We start from the raw sequence: 6,618 nt of genomic DNA, 5'->3' as shown, positions 1-6,618 counted from the left end.
CCGGGTTCCCGCCGCGACGCCTCGCAGCCCGTCCGCCGTCTGCGCATGCGTACTGGGCCGGGACGGAAAATAAGGGGGGGACCCGGCGTTTGCGCATGCGCACGAGCAGCCCCCAGGGGCGGAGGCGGGCGCGGCTGTTTTGTTGAACCTAAAAGTACCTAAAAGATCAACTATATACTGGTTTATGGATGATATTTCCTTCAATTTATTAAACTAAATACATATGATGGTCCCCTTCCAAAAAAAAAAAAAAATTTCTTAATGTGCTCGACATTATAATTTTTATGTCACTGATATTTGCTTAGACTTAGCCACGTTTGTATGTACAGTACACGCTTATTTTATTTACTTTTTATTTTTTATTATCCAGCCTTGGGGGGGGGGCACAGGCCAGTGTCTCTCCGAGCCCCGATAAATGCAGAGGGTTGGATCGAAGGGCATCCAGCGTAAAACGTGCCAAAACCAAACATCTAAATTGAAAAGTATGAACAATCGAATGTGGCTAAACCTGTTATTTTGCAAGGGGAACACAGATTTTGTTGAACAAATCTAAGGGAATTTCATTCATAAAACAGCATCATTTTGGGTCTTTTCATAATTTTCAAAGATTTTTATAGAATTCAAACTCATCAATCAAAATAAGTTGGTGTGACATTTTTGCATCCTGTTTTGTGTAGGAAGAACTTGTCTAACCGTAAAGTAACATTGGAGTTCATCCCTTCATTTCTTAAACAACCAAATGTAAAGTCATCTTTTGAGAGAGTAATTGGGGATATATGGAAATATTTCTTTCATCCATTTTTGAACCGCGTACTTTCACGCACCAGAAAAATAATTGCTCAGTGGTTCCAGTATCATCTTCACAAAACGCAATAATTTTAAAAGGCCTATAATATTTAAAATATTTTAATATAACAATAAATATCATAATATTTAATATTTAAATGGATAAAATATTTCAAATATTATTACTTTGACATCCATTAAAAAAAGAGTAAAAAATTGTCTTTTTGCTTGCGCATTTTCATTCTAATTGTTATTATTCATATATATATATATATATATATATATATATATATATATCATACATTTGATTTCCGTTGTGTGATTTTGTTGTCAGCACTTTCAACTATGTAAAGAACAAAGAATATTTCATTCATTCACATCTAGGATGTGTTATTTTAGCGTTCCCTTTATTTTTTTGAGCAGTGTGTATATCACAGTTGTTTTGTTTTTCGAAACCGCTGTTATTATAAACATTTGTTCGCGTTTGTTATAAAAATGCACACACGTGTTTGTCTGTTTTATAATGATGTAGATGAAAATAGGAACTTTTATCCTGCTAACAAAAGGACCCCTTTTCTGCTCGAGGATTATTTATTTGAAATTTATCTGAATTTATAGTTCGGATATTTCTGTCATGTGACCGTAGATTCCGCAGAATCATGTGACCCAGCTACCGATGTCACGTGATCGATGACGTCGTGGCCTTTTGGGGTCATATGACCACGTTTCCAATCGTTCATGGGATCAATAAATTCCCTGAGGACAGGCTGAGGCTGCAAACGACCAGTGACCAGCCTGGTGGAGGAAGAATGATGGAAAACAAACAATGGTTGTTCAACGCGCAACATGTTTAGTTGCAAGAATGTAACTGCACAAAGATGGTAGGACCCCCTAAACTATTCATTTTAGAATAGTTTTAGACCCCCCTGCACCCCAAAACACCTCCTCAAGTCCTCAAGTGTGCACACAGCACACAAAACCCGTAATTGAGCTGATGTTATCCTGCAGCAGTGCTAAAGCTAAGCTAACATGCACGTCCAACAAGCAATGTAAACAAACAATACAACTCAATATAACAACAAATATTTAATTTTGACATCTTCTTGGGTGCTAATTGAACAGAATTCATTATTTATGCATTTGTATGCTGGCCTGAATGGTAAAATTAGCATTTCCGTGAAGTTAGCGATATTTGACCGCGTTAAAGGACAGGAAGTAAGGCCGCGTTGGTTTTCAAAATAAGAGCATGACAGGAAATTAGACCGGACATCTTAAATCGGGCGAACATTTGGTAGGAAACCCCCCCTCCTAAAAATTAAATGACAAACAAAACTTGCAGAATGTTGATGCTCCTGTTTTACTCATTCTCTTTTATTCATTTCTAAATTTAAATCTTAACCCGTTCAGTCGTGATGCCAGTTTAAAAAAAAAACCCACATCCTGTTAATACTGTTAATTCTTCTGTTTATTATCATTATTATCATTATTATTTGATACCTCCACTGTGGACAGCAAAATAAGAACAAACTCTGAACTTTAATTTAACAAAATAACGTGTCATCTCAGGTCCAAACACAAGGGGGCGACCGTGGGCGAATTTATACGAGTCTGTTCGAGTCTTCGAGTTTATTAAAGTTGTTTCTGATGGATGGATGGATGGATGGATGGATGGATGGATGGATGGATGGATGGATGGATGGAAAGTGCAAAGCTGGGGTCGGATGGAAAGGTTCGTGTTGAGTTCAGGTGCAGGGAAGAAGAGCAGTTTATCTGAGCTGTCCTTGGTGCTGAACGCCTCAATCCAATTAGGAGCTCCTGCACCTCCACCTTCATCTCCACCTCCACCACCCACGCATCTCTCTCTCTCTTTCCACCCCACCCCCGCCCCCCACCCCCTGGCTTGTCGGTGCTCGGTTCTCGTGTGCGTGACTGCTCGCTGTGCTCGTTTCTCCCGCCATGTCCCCCGGTGTTGGTGGTCCCGCGGCGGCGGGTGGCGGGCGGCAGCAGCGGCGGCGGGGACGGTAGAGGACGGCGGCGATGGTGGGACGTCCCGGGAAAACCGGAGCTGCACTTGGAAAGTTGGTGAGCAGCAAACACACACACACTCACACACTCACTGCCACACACACACACACACACACACACTCAGACGCATGCTTTGCAAAAGGTTTTTTTTTCTATTAAAATAAGTCAAAGTGCGTAGAGTGTGGTGCGGTTCCCGTCCAAAGCCGTCGAACCGACCGGCGGTAAACCCGGTAATCGTGGGTTAAGCCGGGAGTCTAATCTCTTGACAGCGAATTAGAAGGAAAGGCTCTCACTTTGTTCAATCTGTCCTTCTATTTTATCTTCTTTCTTTTCTTTTGGCTTCGAAATGAAGAAAAAAAACAAAACAAAACAGAAGTCACTTCCCCAAAAATAGGCTCCGGGCAGATTTATAAGGATTAACTCAAAGTTGCATCATTACAGGGTCGTTAACTGTAATTACATGACTAGTAATGTGTAATTAATGTGTGTGTGTGTGTGTATGTGCGTGTGTGTGTGTGTGTGTGTGTGGCCAACTGTTTGCTCTCCTGTAAAAAATTCAAAGATTTGTTTTTTATTTGAGATTACATTCTCATAATAACATGATTATAACACCCTTTAAGTGTCTGGATTACACGGAATATTATAGTGTAGTTAGTGCGTGTGTGTGTGTGTGTGTGTGTGTGTGCGAGCACACCATATTTTACACTCCAATAAAAATTAAAAAAAAATCTAAAGTCACAGATTTATTTTTCTATTGTACTTTAATATTCACATTATAACAAGATTTAATCTGAATGACATGGAATATTCTATTGTAATTAATTAATCTGTGTATGTGTGTGTGTGTGTGGGTGGGTGGTGAGTGTGTGTGTGTGTTTGTGTGTAGTTTGAAACCTAAATTCTCATCATTTATTTTTAATCATACATTACCATGAACATTTATATTCACCTAATAATGATAAGAACAAACTAAATGTCTGAACTCCATTCATGTGTAGTTAAAGTACTATTTAAGTTGAATAGTTTATTTATTTTAGTTTACTTATCGTCAAAATCAACGCAAAACTGTGACGGTGGAAAGTATTGGAACACGTGGTCCTGCTGCTGATCCACAGGAGCTTAGCAGATCAGTAATATTTAAATTGTTTTCTTCCAGCTGACCTTCATTTGTGTTTCACAGTCAACTTTGTATTATGGTTTGGAAAAGAAAAAGTAGATACAGGATTAGATGTTCCTTGAGTTCCTGTGTGTCCGGAGCTTGAAGGCTCATCGAGGTCCTTTCCTTGTCAGGGTTCATGGGTTCTCTCCATGTTCTGGTGCTGGGTTCTCCCCGGGTCTTCAGCAGGTCCACGGCGGACCTGAAGTGGGTCGTGGGTGTGAATGTGAGGGTGAATGGCTGGACGTCTCTGCATGTGGACCCCGTGTTTGACCGCTGACCCTATGATTGACAGCTGACCCCCCCAGATTAAACCCCGCCTCTCGCCCCAATGTCAGCTGTGATTGGCTGCGGCCCCCGCTGGCCCCGCCCCCGTGACCCTGCAAGGAGGATAAGCAGCGTTGACAGTGATGATCATTGTTGACTCACCCGCTCCAGGTGCTCCTGGGCGTCGTCTTAAGTCCGTCCTGTTTGCTGCATGTGGTTCTGTTGTCCGTTTGAAAGCAGATATGTTATTATTATAAAGGAAAAGTAATTCAAAAGTTCGGCTGACGGCCCTGTGTGACACGTGGATGCCTTTGGAAGCCAAATATTAGCAAATACGCTCGCTAACAGATCACCCCCGAGGGCAAGATTTGTGAAATCCGAAAACACTGAATGCAGAAAATGACCCTCTTTCTGCTTCCTAGCTTAGCACAATGAATGGTAGTCTATGATAATTATTAGCCTACCACTAGCAAAGCTAATACCGTGTCATTATGAAACAAAGGTGTGGATTTTTATAGACGTTCATTTGAAGGCTAAAGTGTAGAAAAAAGTGACAGCCAATCGCAGGAGACGATCAGATTGTCACATGACGAAGGCGCCACATTAAGAACTCCACTCACAAAACGTTCGTTTTAAAAGGTTCTGAAAAGGGAAGTAACGAGGGTGTGCTGGATGCAACTGTCTGTTGTTAGCAATGCTAAACTAGCTCGCGGGATATGATAGCACATTTTTGATGTCACGCTATGATGGCTTCATTGAGTTAAGTGATAAAGTGGAAGAAGAAAGTAGCCAATCACAGGAGACGATCTGATCAGAATGACCGCGCCTCATTAAGAACTCTGTTCGGTCAAAACTCATTTCTAAAAGGGCTTTGAAAAGGGAAGTGTGCTGGATACCGCAGACCGCCATTAGCAGTGCTAAGCTAACTGTAATGATAGCACATTGTTGATATCACATAAGTGTCATTCAGTCGAGGGCTGAAGTTTAAAAAACGCCAGTCGATCACAGGAGACGCGTCATTAAGAACTCCATTCAGAAAACGCTGGTTTTAAAAGTGCCTTGAAAAGGAAGGCGCTGTGGGCGTGCATTACGGACAGACGTTAGCTTTGCTAAGCTAACTAGCTGGAGGAAGGCCTCCAGGCCCTGTGAAAAGTTGCTTTTGGTTTGAGTGTTAGTTTGAGGCGAGGAAGAGGAGGTCAATCCGCGTTTTCTTCAAGATCAGATATTTTTTGCTGCTTTCCAGAGCCTGGCTCGATCGCCCTGCATCACCTGACGCCTCCGCCCCTCCCGCCCCCTGCTGCCACCCCCACCTTAAGACCTGTCTGCAGCAGGAATGAATCCAGATTAGACTCTTAATCAGGCGGCGTTTTCATTCCTTAAAAAGTCAGTTTACCTCTGCCCCATCCAGCTTTTTATTTCTCAGCGGGTGATTTGAGGTCGGAGCAGAGTCCACGGCCCTCACAGGCTCCCGTCAGATGCCGCAATTCTGTGAACATTCTCTGAGAAAACTTGGGAGTTTTAATAAAAAACAGCCAGAATTTGGTTGAAAACCCGGAGGAGTCCACCTCGGACCGGAGGGCCGGGGGCCTCTTTGGGATTCAGCCCTCGACATGTTCGCGGTGTGACCGTGACGTGGCCGCGTCCTGGATGTCCCGGGAGAAGATGGAGGCGCTATAATTAGCTCGGGCAGACGAAGCTTCTAATGCCACGCTGGGATTTGTGGAACTCCATTACGCAATTGGATAAACTGCGGCGCTGTGACGCGACGCGAGTCCGCCGTCATCGAACTCCGAAGGTTAAGGGAAATTCCCCTTGATTATTGAGGGTTTTTTTTATGTCTTCTTTCAAACGTTTTTCATGAGATGGAGAAAAATTAAGATGGATTTAACATTTAAGAACTTCTAAAAGGGTTTACTGAACAATATTGAAACAAAGATTCCTCAGCCAATCACCTTCCTCCATCTAACCCTCAGCCAATCACCTGCCTCCATCTGACCCTCAGCCAATCACCTTCCTCTATCTAACCCTCAGCCAATCACCTTCCTCTATCTAACCCTCAGCCAATCACCTTCCTCTATCTAACCCTCAGCCAATCACCTTCCTCCATCTAACCCTCAGCCAATCACCTTCCTCTATCTAACCCTCAGCCAATCACCTTCCTCTATCTAACCCTCAGCCAATCACCTTCCTCCATCTAACCCTCAGCCAATCACCTTCCTCTCACTAACCCTCAGCCAATCACCTTCCTCCATCTAACCCTCAGCCAATCACCTGCCTCTATCTAACCCTCAGCCAATCACCTGCCTCCACCTCACCCTCTCCTCTCACACCATCTAACTTCCTGTTGTCTCTCCCTCTATCCATGAACCTCCTCTCTGGTCTTC

The 6,618-nt window shown here is 43.0% G+C and overlaps 1 protein-coding gene across 1 annotated transcript in view; it reads left to right on the top strand.

Moving 5' to 3' along the window:
• Positions 1-2,681: 2,681 nt before the first annotated feature.
• LOC147219389 (potassium voltage-gated channel subfamily B member 2-like) overlaps positions 2,682-6,618 on the top strand; it is a 13,717-nt gene continuing 9,780 nt past the window's right edge. Inside the window, exon 1 of the mRNA XM_086172627.1 lies at positions 2,682-2,868. The gene's annotated coding sequence lies outside the window, so the exon portion shown is untranslated. The remainder of the gene's footprint in view (positions 2,869-6,618) is intronic.

The sequence above is a fragment of the Fistularia commersonii genome, chromosome 25 (genome assembly GCF_037954325.1).
Source record: "Fistularia commersonii isolate RoL2024-O1a breed Wild chromosome 25, RoL_Fcom_v1.0, whole genome shotgun sequence".
NCBI lineage: Eukaryota > Metazoa > Chordata > Actinopteri > Syngnathiformes > Fistulariidae > Fistularia > Fistularia commersonii.
Note: the sequence above shows the minus strand (reverse complement) of the source record. Positions and strands in the feature narration are given on the sequence as shown.